General features: G+C 39.7%; 1 pseudogene; it reads left to right on the plus strand.

The window, feature by feature from the left end:
* The first annotated feature begins 4,216 nt into the window (after window positions 1–4,216).
* Window positions 4,217–5,490, plus strand: LOC121261858 (annotated as a pseudogene).
* Window positions 5,491–16,677: the final 11,187 nt, after the last annotated feature.

Consider the following 16,677-nt stretch of genomic DNA (forward strand, 5'->3'; position numbering starts at 1 on the left):
AACCTGGCTCTGATACTAACTGTAATGCCCCAACCCCGGAGGTCCAGGGAGTTAACTCCAAACACCTAATAATCAACTCCAACAATACTAATATATTTCCAAATCCAAGAATATATACTTCCAAAACTCCAAATCAAACGTAAATACTTCAAATTAATAAACCACACATACTCACATACCAAATCCTCAATACAACAACCCAAATAAAATATCAACTTCTCTTCATGTCTCAAATAACAAACTAGAATAAAATAGAATTGACATAAGTCTCCAAAAACCTTCTAAACATATTGAAATCAACCTACTAAATAAATCAAATCCATCAGCAGCACTAATACCCCGAGATACCCAATAACTATCCACAGCTAATCTTGTCCACAAACTCTAATACTGATCTTCAGCTGAGCCATCAATGTCATCTGAAAATATTATGAAGATTAAGGGGTGAGTTATCAACAACTCAGCAAGCATAGAGCATATACTAGCATGTAAACATGAGCATTTATAACGTTCAATATGTAGAACAAAACATTTACTTTCAGAATGCAGAAACAACATATTTTTCTTTCATAATGCATAAACAAAACTTGTTACAAAACATCAGAGCGATATTTTCAGAAAAACAAAATGGTTCCCAAAAAGAAAGTTTTTGGCATATCCAAACTAAAATATTATATTCATATCCTCACATAGCATCACATTGGGACAAATACCATGTTTAACCCCCGTAGTAGGGTTATAAACCACCATTATACCCGTGGCTGGGCCGTATACCATGTTTCACCCTCGTGGTAAGATTATAAACCACCATTATACCCGTAGCTAGGCCGTATTCCATGTTTCACCCTCGTGGTAGGGTTATAAACCACCATTATACCCGTGGCTGGGCCGTATACCATGTTTCACCATCGTGGCAGGGTTATAAACCACCATTATACCCATGGCTGGGCCTTAACAGAAACAAAACGAAACATCATCAGAAACAGATCACATTCAGATACTGAATCAGAACTTCATGCCAAGGTTTTCAGACGACACATCATATCAAAATAAAATACTGAATAGTTTCAGATCATTTCATATGTTCGAAATAAACATAATCAAAACATCTTCATTTATTCATAGCAAAACTTTTAGATTTTCATATTCACTCTTTTTGCATAATTCAAAACAGAATGCACAAAATTAGCTCATGTCTACACCAGTCATGATAGAAAATACTTTCTCTTATATAGAATTTATGCACATGCAGAACAAACATATGAGGTCATTTTCATATTTCTTTTCAAAAATAAACATACATATTTTCAAAGTCAACCTCATTTCATTTCTTTTATGCAAAACTAGTATATGAAACTCGCTTACCTGACTTCCGAGTATTATCTATGCCTTGAGTCGGAACTCTAGTAGTAACACCACCTAAACAAAACATATACCCAACATTTAATAAACTAATCTTGTAAGCTACTATTTATTGAGTAATAATCCAAAACAGTCCCTTTTAACACAATAAATATCATAAAAATTAAACCTGAATAGTCTCCTCCTCAAACCATTAGCATTTAGATCCCAACACAGCCATTAAAATCCCCATGCAGCAGCCAAACACAACTCATACAGCTCACCTCTTGGCGACATGTATTTAATCAAAAGAAAAACAACCAACAACAAAAATTCCACTCCACCCTTGATCACTGCTATTCCCCATCCGCCATGTAATTATAATTCCACACTACCACCATATCAACTACACCTTATCCACATTTCAAAATCCAACCATGTAATACCCAAAAATACTATCAAAAGCTTCGAAAGAGCATTACCTAAAAGAGTCACAAATGCTTCGCACTACCTTGAATCAAAGCGACCCACTGAATTCTAAGCCCAAAGCTCCATGAAATCTCTAGTGAGAGAGATAGTGATCTGAGCAAAGGATTGAGGGGTTTGAGTGTGCGCGCGGCAAACCAAAATAGAGAAGGTGTGTGCATGAAAAACAAACCAAAGAAAAAATAGAGTAAAAGAGGGTATGTGTGTGTGCAATAATAAGGATAGAACAAAAATAAGAGTGAGATCAATGAGTGGGAGAAGATAGTTACCGATGATAGCACTCCCGATGAGAGGACTTGACAATGGCACTAGGATTCCGAGACCCACGAGGAAGCTAAACAGTGCCATTACCCAAAAAAAAATTCACGAAACTATCTATAAGGCAAAGAGAAAGAGAGAACAAGAGAGAGAACGATGGCTCACCTTCATGGAAACCAGCCAACAACGACAAGCTTCCGGGGACACACGGAAAGAAGAAAAATTCGCAGCACTCGCAAGGATGAACTGGAATTTGTGTAAGAGGGAAAACCTGAGTAGTTCAAAAATGTGGTGAGGGAAAATTTCATGTGTGAAACTAAAAAATAAATCGTGGAGATGTGGGGAGCAGGTGCACGAGATGGAGAGATTTTCGAAAACTGAGCAAGTGGAAAAAAAATAAAAAATAAAAAAAAAAAAGGAAGAAAAAACTGTCGGGGAAGAAGGAAAGCAAAAAGGGAAGGGGACTTACCAAAAACGATGCCGTTTACTAGGGTCCTCCGGGCTGGGCTTCATCTGGACCTGGGCCTTGGGCCCGAGTGTTACAACAAGTACTCCCAAACATAACACGGCTACACAATAACACCAGTCAATGAGACTACCAGTCACATCACAACTACTCCGAGACACTGTTACATAATTCCCGACACTACTCATCCCACTCTACGCTCCTCAACTATGCAACCATCCATATATTCACAATATGCCACACGGCGCATCACTACACCACATGGAGTATATTCCACGTGTACTCCCTTCACATTACACTATGCCACATCACCACTACGGCACACACGCCACACGGTGCATCGCTTCACCACATGGAGTACACTCTATATGTACTCCCTTCACAACACACTACGCCACGCACTACTACGACGCATGCCACATTGTGCATCACTCTACCATATGGAGTATACTCCACATATACTAACTTCACAACACACTACGTCACATCACCACTGCGGCACACACACCACACGGTACATTGCTTCACCAAATGGAGTACACTCCACATGTACTCCATTCACAACACACTACGCCACACAGAGTACACTCCACGTGTACTCTTTCCAATCCATACTACGCCACTCAAATTACACTCCACGAGAGTACACTTTACGTGTACTCTTCCCATTTCACACTACATCACGAGAGTACACTCCACGTGTACTCTCTTCACAACACGCTACGCCACGCACTACTACGACGCATGCCACATAGTGCATCACTCCACCACATGGAGTACACTCCACGTGTACTCCTTCCACATCACACTAATTGAGCTAAATTATTATATATTTTATTTATCTAGAACCAATATATTTTTAATTATTTTATTATTTTATTATTGGTTTTAGATGAAAAAAATGATAAAGAGTTATTTACTTTTCTTAGATTAATCTAAATAACATCAATTTAATTTCTGTGTGTTTCTTTATATTTTTAATTATTTCTTTTTATTTTGTTCCACAGCATCCGAGCATTGCACCACCCACCATGGTTGCACCACTCGATCCCACGTGTCCAGAGCACCTCCATCGCACGTCCTCTCCACCAACCGTGAGCCCTTGCATGCACCACTCCTCCGCACGTTCAGCAGCACCACCTTTTCTCCACGTAGTCATGTCTCTCGACGCCACCCTTCACTGCCGTGCCCAACTCCCTGCGGGCAAGAGTCTCTGTTTTTACTCACCAAAACAGAGCAGCAATTGAGAGTTTCGGTGGGAGGCCAAACTCATGTAGCACCTCCACCGCCCAGTTCAGCCCTTGCCAACCTCAAGCAACCACCATGCTCTTCTACCCGAGACCACTCCTGCACCACCAACCCAGTTGCACCATGCTCTACCACCAGCAACCCATGGTTTTTCCAAGCCAAACGCCCCTGTTTTACTGCACCCAAAACAGAGCATTCCGCCAGCACCACTCTGAACAACCATGCCCAACCTCATGCCGCCATGAGCCATCATCACACGATTTTCATGGGTTGAAGCTCCTAAATTTTGTGGTTTTTGTTAGTGTTCCTTTATCTTCTTACTTCGGTCACTGAGATATCAGTGTGTTTCTTCCACTTTATTCATCTAGGATTGGATTCGAATGTCTGTTTTTTTGTGAGGTGCTCGAAGCCTCTTGGTAATGATTCACAGTTGTAGAGACAAGGAGATTTTTCATCTGACTTATTTCCAGGACAGTCTTTCCTGGTTTATAGATGGATGGATCATCCAGAAATGATGTCTTGCCCTCAGTTCTTAGATTTGGTTCCCAAAGAGAGAGCGTGGCTGGTCAACAGAGATGAACAAAGAAGGCGTGATCTTTCAGAGGAGAACAAGTTAGAGCTTAGGCTTGGTCCTTCGGGTGAGGACTGGTCTATGACAGATAACACAATGAAAAATCAAAGAGAGAGAAGCAAGTATCTACTCTCTCTTGGGTACTTCTCTCCCACTACTTCCATGACCCAAAACACTAGCATTAATAACAATAGCAATGGAAGCCAAACACAGATGTTCTCTTCCCCTAAAAACCCTGTCATCTCCATTGTCTTCTTCAGCTTTCCAGGGAAAGACCCAGCACAATCGAAAGCAGACAAAAGCTCCATCTTTTCTTCAGGTACCTTCAACACATCAGAGCTTGCCGGTTTTGGCTCAGGAAGCGTCGCAACCCCGTTGCAGTAACATGGTAGAGTTGCAGAGTGCAGAGAAGAAACCATTTTCACAATCTTCTGCAATGACAGCTGTGCCCAACAGTTCTCAGAAAAAGACTGCTCCTTCTCCAGTCGTGGGTTGGCCTCCAATTCGATCATTCAGGAAGAGCCTAGCAAGCAGTAGCTCTTCAAGACCAGCTTCTGAGTCGCAAAATGCGGTCCCAGACAAGGTTCCCTGTAAAAAACCGGTTGAGTCTTCCACCAAAGGCCTATTCGTGAAGATCAATATGGATGGAGTCCCAATTGGGAGAAAAGTGGATCTCAAAGCCTATGACAATTATGAGAATCTCTCCCCTGCTGTTGATGAACTTTTTAGAGGCCTACTTGCAGCTCAAAGAGATTCCCGAGAGTGTGGAATCCAGAACAAGCAAGAGGAAGACAAAGCAATAACCGGTTTATTGGACAGAAGTGGTGAATATACTCTTGTTTATGAGGATAATGAAGGAGACAGGATGCTTGTTGGGGATGTCCCATAGCACATGTTTGTATCTACTGTGAAGAGGCTACGGGTGCTGAGGTGCTTCTCTGGAAACAAAAGGCAGAACGCAGCAAAGAAATATTGAGGACGTTCAGAGATAGGAAGAAGGGCTGGACAGACGGAAACGAAGCAAAAGAAAGAAGAAAAAAAAAGAGGCAAGATAATGCGTACGCTGGGAAGAAGAAAAGAAAATTCATTCGGTGGAGAAGCCATCAAAAAAGGGTTAGACGCCGAAAGCAAAGACTTGCAAGAATCATGAGCATTTCGGTGGATATAACGGTTTTGATAAACTGATTATTTTGCATAAAAGCTTGAGAAAACAAAACAAATACAGAGAAGAAGAAGAAAGTTGCAGAAAAGTTGCTTCTGTGTATTGATATTCCTTGCGTTTGCAATGTACAGAACTTCCTATTTATAGTAATTATATGCATGAATAAAGAATCTGATTCTCTAACTAATTGTACAGAAATCTCTAACAGAATTACAGCTCATTTATTCTAGAATCATCCTTGTGTTGCTGCTAGACCTTTGCTGAGCTATGGGGACTCGTGGCTGAGGTGATTGTTGTGATGGCAGCTTCTACGTTGTTTCTAACATCCCCCGCAAGATGGAGAGTGAATGCTAATGACTCCCATCTTGAGCAAGAAAGAATAAAACAATGGAGAATGAAGAGCTTTGGTGAGAATGTCAGCCAGTTGGGAGTTTGATGGTGTGTATGCAGTGGAGATGAGACCCTCTTGAATTTTATCCCAAATGAGATGACAATCTAATTCAATATGTTTGGTCCTCTCATGAAAGACGGGATTGGAGGCAATGTGCTGAGCAGATTTGCTATCACAATGAAGGATAGCTAGTTGGGGATAGAAAATTGTGAGATCAGTAAGCAAGTATTTTAACCAAACAAGCTCACATGATGCAGCAGCCATGGATCGATATTCTGCTTCAGCAGAGCTTCGAGAGATGGTGATTTGCTTCTTGCATTTCCATGAGATAAGTGACTTTCCAAGAAAGACACAATATCCAGTAGTTGACCTTCTTGTGTCAGGGCATGAAGCCCAATCCGAGTCACAGTAGGAAGTAAGTTGATAAGTAGAAGATGAAGAAAAAAATAATCCTTGGCTAGGTGACTTTTTAACATAATGTAGAATTTTGTAAGCTGCTTGAAGATGTGGAACTTGAGGTGAATTCATGTATTGGCTGAGTAGATTAACTGAGAATGATAGGTCAGGCCATGTGATGGTAAGTAAAGAAGTCTTCCAATAAGTCTTTTGAATTTAGAAGGATCATGTAGCAGCTTGCCTTCATCTTTGCTTAATTTGAGGTTCGAGTCCACAGGAATTAAACTTGGCTTGCAACCAAGTAAACCAGAATCATGCAAAATGTCAAGGGCATATTTCTTTGACATAGTTGAATACCAGTTGAATTTCAAGCTATTTCCAAGCCAAGAAAGTACTTAAGAGTACCAAGGTCTTTTATCTTAAATTGTGAATCCAGAAATGCTTTGAGAGCAGAAATTTCTTAATGATCATTTGATCCCACAATTATATCATCGACGTACACAAGTAATGCTATAAAAGATTGATCATTTCCTTATGTAAAAAGGCTATAATCAGCTCGAGATTGAGTAAAACCAAAATGGAGCAATGAAGAGGAGAATTTTGCATACCATTATCGAGAGGCTTGTTTAAGGCCATATAAGCTCTTTCTTAACTTGCAAACTTTGTTGTGTCCTTGAACTAAATAGCCAGGAGGTATTTTCATATATACTTCTTCTTCCAAGTCGCCATGTAGAAAGGCGTTATTAACATCAAATTGTTGTAGAAACCATCCTTTGATGGCAAGCTTTTTTTTTATTATTATTATTATTATTATTATTATTTGGAAAAATACGGTACTCCAAGTTTATTGATAGCCCTTACTTGTGGCAGAGGAAAATCATAGTTACATCAAGATTCCTGGATATACAATGGAGCAAAAAAATAAAAATAAAAAACCCAGGAATCAAAAACTCACTAGCCATCCCTAACAAAATCACTATTGTTCAAAAAGATACAAGCCTAAACAAACCAAAAACAACCCTGAATAACTAAATAAAACCTACAACTTGCAACAAAGACCACACATAGAAATGAAATTATGAAATAAATAATCAAAAGACAAACTTACCAAGAACAAACCTACGAGATACACAGGTGAGGAAGACCAATCTTGTCCAAACGAAGAAGACCTCTTAACTGACTAGGCAGAAAATCATCACTAACCAAGTCCATATTTAATCCCCTAGCACCCCATTTAGCAAGGATGTCAGCCACTGTGTTACCTTCACGAAAAAATATGATGGACACGATACTCCATGCAATTAAGATACGGCTAGAAATGTCTTGACCATTACAAGTTTGGCAATAGGTGAGAATGTTTCATGGTAATCAAGCCCCTCTTCTTGGGTGTAACCCTTAACAACTAAACGTGCCTTCTGTCTCTCAATGGTCCCATCTGAGTTGTATTTAATTCGATAGACCCATTTTGAACCAATAGCCTTCTTTCCAATAGGCAGATCAATGACATCTTAGGTTTTGTTCAATTCTAAAACAGCAATCTCATTGTCCATGGCTTTGTGCCAGTCTAAGGTTTTCACAGCTTGTGCATGAGTGCTTGGTTCAGTATGGTTAAGAATAGAAGTAGCAAAAGCAGCATGGGTTGGTGATAATTTTGCATGAGATAAAACAGAAGTTAATGGATAGGGATGAGTAGTAAGTGAAGTACATGTCACCTTGGAGCTAGATGGAGAAGCAGTAGGCACAATGACCTGTTGACAGTAGTAGTCTTGGAGGTAGGATGGAGTTTTCTTTGGTCTGTTTGATCTTCGAGGAGGTGTTTGGATTTGTGAAGAATTGTTTTCAGGAAGGGAGGGGTTGGGAGATTGAGAAATGATAGAAATAGAAGGGATGGTAAAAGGGTTTGATGGTGTATTTTCTGAAGTGATGTCAAATTAAAAGTTGAGTGAAGAAGTAGTGTTTTTTGGGGGTAGGGCGGAATGAAGTTGGTGAAGGTGTTGAGGGTGATTGTGAATCAGAGGTGACAGTGACACTTTTATAGGGAAAAACTTGTTCATAGAAGGTGACATCTCGTGAGTGAAAGACATATTTATTTTCCAGATCAAGTAACTTGTAGCCTTTGATGCCAAAGGGGAAGCCAAGTAGAATGCACCTTTTTGCTCGGGAATCAAATTTGTGCCTATTTTGCTTTAATGTGGAGGCATAACATAGGCAACCGAATGTTCTCAAATGGTTGTAAGTTTGTTTAGCTTGAAAGAGAAGTTCATAGGGTGTTTGATTTTGTAAATTGGGAGATGGTGTTCTGTTAATGAGGTATGTGACAATCAAAATACAATCACTCCAAAATGAAATGGGAATGTTAGATTGAAATTTTAATGCACAGGCAACATTTAAAATGTATTGGTGCTTTCGTTCTACAACTCCATTTTGTTGGGCGGTTTCAACACAATTCTTTTGATGTATAATTCCCTTTCGCATGTAGAAAGTTGTCATTGCAAATTCATTCCCATTATCAGACCGAATCACTTTAACTTTTGTTTAGAATTGTGTTTCAACAAGAGAACAAAAAGATTGGATGAATGGTCTGGTTTGGGATTTGTTAATCATTAAATAAACCCATATGAATCTTGAGAAGTCATCAACAATCGTTGGAAAGTATTTGGATCCATCATATACCATTTGGGAACAAGGTCCCCATATGTCACAGTGAATGAGATCAAATGGTTTTAATGCTCGGTTTGCATTGATAGGAAAAGGTAATCTATGATGTTTGGACAAATGACAATTAGAACAATGAACATTGTGATTCATTATTTTCAAATTTGGTAAATGTATTTGCAGCAAAGATAAACGTGAGTCAGACAAGAGACCCATTCTACAATGCCATAAACCGTGATCATTTTGAGTAGTAACAGAGGTAGAGGTGGGAGAATGATTATAAGGTAATTTGGACAAAATAGAATAGAGGACTATGGGGGACACTTTTGTCAACTGAAGATGATAAAGACCATTGTTAGCCTCACCCTTCCCAATCGTGCTCCAAGAGAAAAGGTTATGCATATAACACTCATTATTACAAAAAAATGAAGCAACAGTTAAGGTTGTGGATTAATTTCTTGGGTAAAAGAAGATTAAAATTAAATGATGGGATGCATAATACATCCTTGAGAGTAAGGGTATTATTGAGTTGGACAACGCCTTTGTGAGTAACATTGGCATGCGTGTCATTTGGAAATTTGACTTTAAAATGAACTTTGATGGGCAAAGAAGTCTAAATGGAGGTGCAGCAGATCATGTGATCTGTTGCATCCGTGTCTATGATCCAAGGGATGTTTTGTGAAGATGTTGTGTGAGAGACTGAGAAACAAGAGGATATACCAGACATGGTGGAAGCCAAGGATAATTAGAGATAACTTGAGATGTATCAATGGACTGAACTTGATTGGCAACTGGTTGTGTAGCTTGAGACTGGAGCAAAGCAATGAGCTGTTGATATAGCTCTTTAGTTAAATCTGCTTGGGATTCCTCAGTGATCTATTCGTGGTTGGAAAAACTGATTTCTTTGGCAGAGGGGTCAGATCTGTTGCTTCAGTTGGCAAGTTTATGGCCTAGGGGATAGCCATGTAATTTGTAACATCTATCAACAGTATGGCCAGGAAGATTGCAGTGAGTGCAGGTGGGTTTTCCAATGTGTGGATTGGCTTTGAAGCATATTTCTAAAGAATGGCCAAAAATTTTGCAACAAACGCAAAAAAGTTTTTCTCTCCTTTAAGAACCAAAGTGTTTGGGGTTGTCTCGAGTGTTTGGAAAATGAATTTTGGTAGCCAAGGCAAGGGTTTCATGGAGATTAGGAATATTGGAGAGCTATTTACGCTTCTCTTCTTGTTGAACGAGAGCATAAACTTCACTTAAGGTGGGGATGGGCTTGATGAGGATAATTTGGGCTTTAATGTTGGTGAAGGAATCATTGAGTCCCATAAGGAACTGCATCATCCAATCACATTGCTGGTTCTCGAGCACAGGTTTCATAGCACCACATGTGCAAGATGGGATGAGTTCAAAGTTGAGAAGTTCATCAAATAAACCCTTCAATTTAGAGAAATAGAGGCTGACAGAGTCATCACCTTGGGTAAGGGAATGGATGGACTGCTTCAATTCATAAATTTATGGTCCATTATTTTGTGCAAAATGTTGGTCCAACTCAAGCATTGCATTTTGAAGCCAAATCACAACCATGTCATTGCGTTCAAGCCATGATTCTAACAAGGGATCATTAGGAGTAGTAGGTTCCTATAAGATACCATCAATAAACCCCAATTTTTTTTTTATTCCTAATGAGCGACGAACTGTGCGTGCCCATGAATGGTAATTATCAGCGGTGAGAAGATGGTTGGTGAGTAGAGTTGTTGGTCCATCGTTTGCATTAAGAAAGTATGGGCTAGCGGGATCTTTAGGGTTTTTGTTGGTTGGAGGAGAAGGCGGAGGAGGAGGAGGCGGTGGGTTATTGTTGTCTGTGAAAATAAACGTGCTTTGACAACTTGTCATAGCATTTGGATTTTATTATATATAGACACATTACATTTATGTCAGGATATACACAAGGAAACTTTACATACAAGGCTTAAAGCAAATAAGGTATGTACAGAACAACTCCTAGAATAGAGTCAATCTGCATCTGTGATTCTGGAGACGTCAATCGTGGAGTCTGTAATTGTGGAGTTATTGACGTTGGATAGCTCGACTTTAGTTGGTTGCTTTACACCCCCCCCCCCCCCGACAAGCGAATGGGGAGATCACACACCATGAGCTTGTCACGCAACATTTGGAATCTAGCAGACGACAATCCTTTGGTAAAAAGATCACCAATTTGATCCAAGGTGGAAATATAGCAGAGTTTCACATCGCCATTAACAACTTTTTCACGGATAAAATGAAAATCAACCTCTATATGCTTCGTACGAGCATGATAGATGGGATTAGCTGCAAGAGCAAGAGCACTCTGGTTATCACACCACACAATGGGAGGAGAAAGCAATGGAACGTGAAGGTCTTTTAGTAACATCCGTATCCAGTATAATTCAGCCACCACCATTGCAAGTGCTCAGTATTCAGACTCAGTACTAGACTAAGAGACTATACTCTATTTCTTAGCACACCAAGACACAAGGCACGAACCAAAAAATATACTGTCCTGTAGTTGATCGACGGTCTGTGGCATCTCCAGCTCAATCTGCATCGCAGTAAGCTGTGAGTCCTAGTGTCCCTTTGCTGAAATAGAGACCATAATCAACTATGCCTTTGAGGTACTTTAGAACTCTCTTGGCTGATTTCTAGTGAATCTCAGTGGGAGCATGAAGGTGTTGGCAAAGTTAATTGACCAAATATGCAATTTCTAGTCTAGTCAACGTGCAGTATTGTAGGGCACCCACAACTTGCCTGTAGGAAGTCACGTCTTCAACAGGTTCCCCATGGCTAGCTGAAAGCTTTTGGCTAGAGACACACGGGGCAGGATATGGTCTAGCGCCAACCATACGAAAACGGTGAAGTACGTCCAGAAAGTATTTACTTTGCCTTAGGTGAAGTCCATGAGCATCACGTGAGGCTTCTATCCCCAAGAAGTAACCAAGGTTGCCAAGAGACTTAAGAGCAAATTCTCGTTGGAGATGAGAAGTGAGTGTCTGAATAAATGATAAACAAGACCCTGTAATGATCAGATCATCAACATAAACAAGTACAAAGACATGAATATCTTCATGATGATATGTAAATAATGAAGTATCAACAGAGGAGCCAATGAAACCAAAGTCAAGTAGACTGGTGGAGAGTCCAAGAAACCATGCTCGCGGCGCTTGCTTGAGGCCATAGAGAGCCTTTTTCAGCGTGCAAACATGTTCAGGAAGTGGGGATCCACAAAGCCTGTAGGCTGTTTGATAAAGACCTATTCTTCAAGACTACCATGCAAGAACGCATTGGAGACATCATACTGTAGGATTGGCCAACTATATTGAACCGAAAGAGCAAGTACAACTCGGATAGTTGCTGGTTTAATGACAGGGCTGAAAGTTTCCGCAAAATTGACTCCATCAATTTGTTCGAACCCTTTCGCTACGAGGCGAGCTTTGTACCGATCAAGACTCCCATCTGATTTTTGTTTGACCTTGTACACCCACTTGGTCTGAATAATATTATGGTCAGATGGTCGTGGAACCAAGTCCCATGTTGCATTTGTAAGAAGTGCATCATATTCTTGTTGCATAGCTTGCTGCCATTCCGGAAATAGAGCAGCTTGTGAAAAGGTAACAGGCATAACAATATTAAGCGTACTGGTAAATGCACACAGAGGATGTTTAGAGGTATAAAACATTTTGTAATCGGGAAACTGTTTGGGCCGAGTGGAGCTAGTTTGGGATCGAGTGACCATGTGATGTTGATGAGGATTTTCTTGTGGGATATGCTCGGTGTTGGCAGCATTGGATGGAGGGATATCAGAAGGAGGAGTCCCTCTTGCTTCGGGTGACATGGATGGCAAGTCTATATCAACATTTATATGGGGCTCATTATCAAGAGTTGATCCAAGGAGTAGCTCATCAGGTTCTTGGGAATAAATGGGTGTGAGATCAGGGACCATACCTGTCATGGAGCCATTCAATGCTGCAGGAGGAGTGTTGGAGTGCCAAGTTTTTGCTGGAAATAGATGCTCATCGAAAGCTACATTACGAGAGATGTAGGTTTTCTTTGAGATAAGATCAAAGCAGCGATAACCATGATGATTGGAGGAATAGCCTAGGAACACACATTGCTTGCTACGAAAGGCTAGTTTGTGTGATGTATAAGGCCTTAGCAAGGGATAACATGCACAACCAAAAGTTCTTAGGAAAGTATAATCTGGTTTTTGATCAAACAGTTTTGAAAAGGGAGATTTTTGTGACAAGGTTGGTGTGGGTGTTCGGTTTATGAGATATATAGCTGTCATGAAGGCATCAACCCAGAATTTCGTAGGTAAATGTGATTGTGCTAACAAAGAAAGTCCTACTTCCATGACATGTCTATGTTTCCTCTCAGGTATACCGTTCTGTTGTGAGCTGTAAGGGCACGAGAGACATTGATGAATCCCACATGTTCGTAGGAATTCTTGAAATTGATGCGAAAGATACTCACCACCATTGTCACTTTGTAATTGTTTGATCTTAGTAGAAAACTGGTTTTTAACAAGAGACTTGAAGTGCATAAAACATGAGAAAACTTCTGATTTATTTTTGATAGGATACAACCAAGTAAATCTCGAAAAGTCATCTATGAAAAGCACATAATAGCAATGACCTTCATTTGATGTTATTGGTGATACCCATACATCTGAATGCACAATATCTAAAGGAGAAGAAGAGACTCTAGAGGATTCATCAAACGGTAATATCTTGGCCTTTCCCATAAGGTAAGGTTCACACACATGATCTAAGTTAGATGGTCCTGAAGTAGGTAAGTCATAAGTTTTTATGATACTTCGGGTGGTTTGCAAGGAAGGATGTCCAAGTCTTGCATGCCAAACATCTAAAGTTGTGCGAACACCTAGGAGAGCAATATGAGTACGAAATTTATTGATGGAATGACGATTAACTTGGATGGGATACAACCCTCCTTCACTCCGTCCTGTTAGCAGCGTTCGGCCCGTGAGGATGTCCTTCACATAAAAATGAGAACCAGTGAGTACAAAGTAGCAAGCATTGTCAAGACAAAATTTATTAATAGACAAGAGGTTGACTGCAGCTTGTGGACAGTGTAGAACACTTTTCAGGTGAAGGGTTGAGCCCGGTGCATGTAGTGTGAATTTACCAGTATGTGAAATATGTAAACCATTACCGTTTCCCACAGCTACTTTATCACCTCCATTGTATGGTTCAGTCAACTGAAGGTTGGAGAGATCCCCAGTCACATGTTGATTAGCGCCACTATCAATGAGCCAGGTATTATTCTCATGAAGGGAGTTGGAGTGTGCTACCATGGCAGCCAGTTGTTGTGGTGGATGTCTCCCTTGATGGTTGTAATCATATCGATGGAAACAATCAAGAGCCATTTGATTCCTTTTCTTGCAGATTTGGCAAGCAAAATGATCAAAATCAGGATCATTTGCCCAAGCTGGGACACGCCCATTGCGTTGAGGAGGGTTTGCTAGACGATTTTGAGATGGAGGTGTACTGAAGCGAGGTTGCCATGTTTTGTTGTTATTCTTTTTGGCATTTTTTCCTCCCCCGAACTTGTTAGCCGTCATAGCAAAACTTTGATGATCACTTGGGAAGTTTCTCTGTTGATTCTCAAGCAAGGCTTCAAAAGCAAAAAGTTCAAATTGAAAATCAGTAAGAGATAGTGACCTTTCTCGCTGTGCAAAGTAACAATTGGAGATGAATGGTGTGTAGGCATTATTGAGTCCTCCAAGGATGTGGAAGATAAGATCCTCCTCAGTTACAGGCTTCCCAACGGCTGCTAGTTGATCAGCAAGAGTTTTAGCTCCGTCAACAAACTCAGGACAGCTTTTCCCTCCTTGATGCAAGCCTTGTAGTTGCCACTTTAGTTGATTTACATTTGAGGCTGAGGATGATGCAAATCGATTTGCTAGTGTCACCCATGCTTCTTTGGCAGTTTTAATTTCGTAGACCATTGACAACACTTTTTCTGAGAGTGTAGATTTCATCCAAATCAGAACAAACTGGTTTTTCTAATTCCATAGTGTAAAAACAGAGTTGGTATTCCGACGTTCTTGTCCTGGCTCAGCAGGCAAGAATTCTTCTGGGCACGGTTCCTTTCCATCCACGAAACCCAGAAGGCCATGAATACTGAGGGTTCCTTCAACTTGGGAAGACCAGTTTAGATAAGTTGAGGGACCATCAAGTTTCACCGAAACATATTGAATCATATTGTTTGGTGGGACAAAGGATGCAGCAGAATAAGACATCGTGGAGCAAGATCAGGCGTTTGCCAAAATTGTTCTGATACCATGAAAATAAACGTGCTTTGACAACTTGTCATAGCATTTGGATTTTATTATATATAGACACATTACATTTATGTCAGGATATACACAAGGAAACTTTACATACAAGGCTTAAAGCAAATAAGGTATGTACAGAACAATTCCTAGAATAGAGTCAATCCGCATATGTGATTTTGGAGACGTCATTCGTGGAGTCTGTAATTGTGGAGTTATTGACGTTGGACAGCTCGACGTTAGTTGGTTGCTTTATAGTCTAAAGCCATTATAGCTCTGGTACCATAACGGCTTTGATAAACTGAGTATTTTGCATAAAAGCTTGAGAAAACAAAACAAATACAGAGAAGAAGAAGAAAGTTGCAGAAAAGTTGCTTATGTGTATTGATATTCCTTGCGTTTGCAATGTACAGAACTTCCTATTTATAGTAATTATATGCATGAATAAAGAATCTGATTCTCTAACTAATTGTACAGAAAATCTCTAACAGAATTACAACTCATTTATTCTAAAATCATCATTGTGTTGCTGCTGGACCTTTGTTGAGCTGTGGGGACTCGTGGCTGAGGTGGATTGTTGTGATGGCAGCTTCTGTGTTGTTTCTAACAGGATATGGGACTCATTGGTTTTACGCCACACGAAAGAAAAATAAAAATAAAAAGCTATCGTCGAACATGCAGCTAACCATTTCATTTGGACTTGAAGACAAGGGGCCTGGGACGCACTAAGGCACGGAACAAACAAAGTTGGACGCTGAAATCAAACTCATATGGAGTCTTTATGTGAGTCAAATGAATTAAGCTTGGACGGACGAAGGAAAAGAAGAGGAGAATTTTTGGGTTTTAGGTTTGTTCAGAGATGAGAGAACAGGAGTGAATTTTATTTTTCAGTCTCTTAAGTCAGTTTTTAATTTTGCAATTTCTGAAGTCAGTTCAGGATGAAGCTCTAAAAATTCCAGTTTCTTTTAGTTCGGAGTAATTTTTTTATTCAGTTCGAGTGTTTATTTTATTTAGAGTTCAATTTCAGTTTGAGTGTCTATTTTATTCGAGAGTTCAATTTATTTTAATGTTCATTTTATTTTGAGAGTTTATTTTATTTGAGAGATCATTTTATTTGGAAGTTCAGATTTTTGGGTTGGAAAACGCAGTCTCCATTTCCAACCATCTAGTTTATTCCTTACAATTCTTGCTTTTATTTAATTTCAGTTTGATGTTATTTATTTTCCTTGCACCTTTAAATTCTGCTTATTTAAATTAATGTCATTTATTTTCCTTGCACCTTTAATTCTTGCTTATTTAAATTTAATTCATGCATATTTAAATTAATGGCATTTATTTTCCTTGCACCTTTAAATTCTGGTTATTTAAATTAATGTCATTT

This window comes from Juglans microcarpa x Juglans regia, chromosome 4S, assembly GCF_004785595.1.
Source record: "Juglans microcarpa x Juglans regia isolate MS1-56 chromosome 4S, Jm3101_v1.0, whole genome shotgun sequence".
Classification (NCBI taxonomy): domain Eukaryota; kingdom Viridiplantae; phylum Streptophyta; class Magnoliopsida; order Fagales; family Juglandaceae; genus Juglans; species Juglans microcarpa x Juglans regia.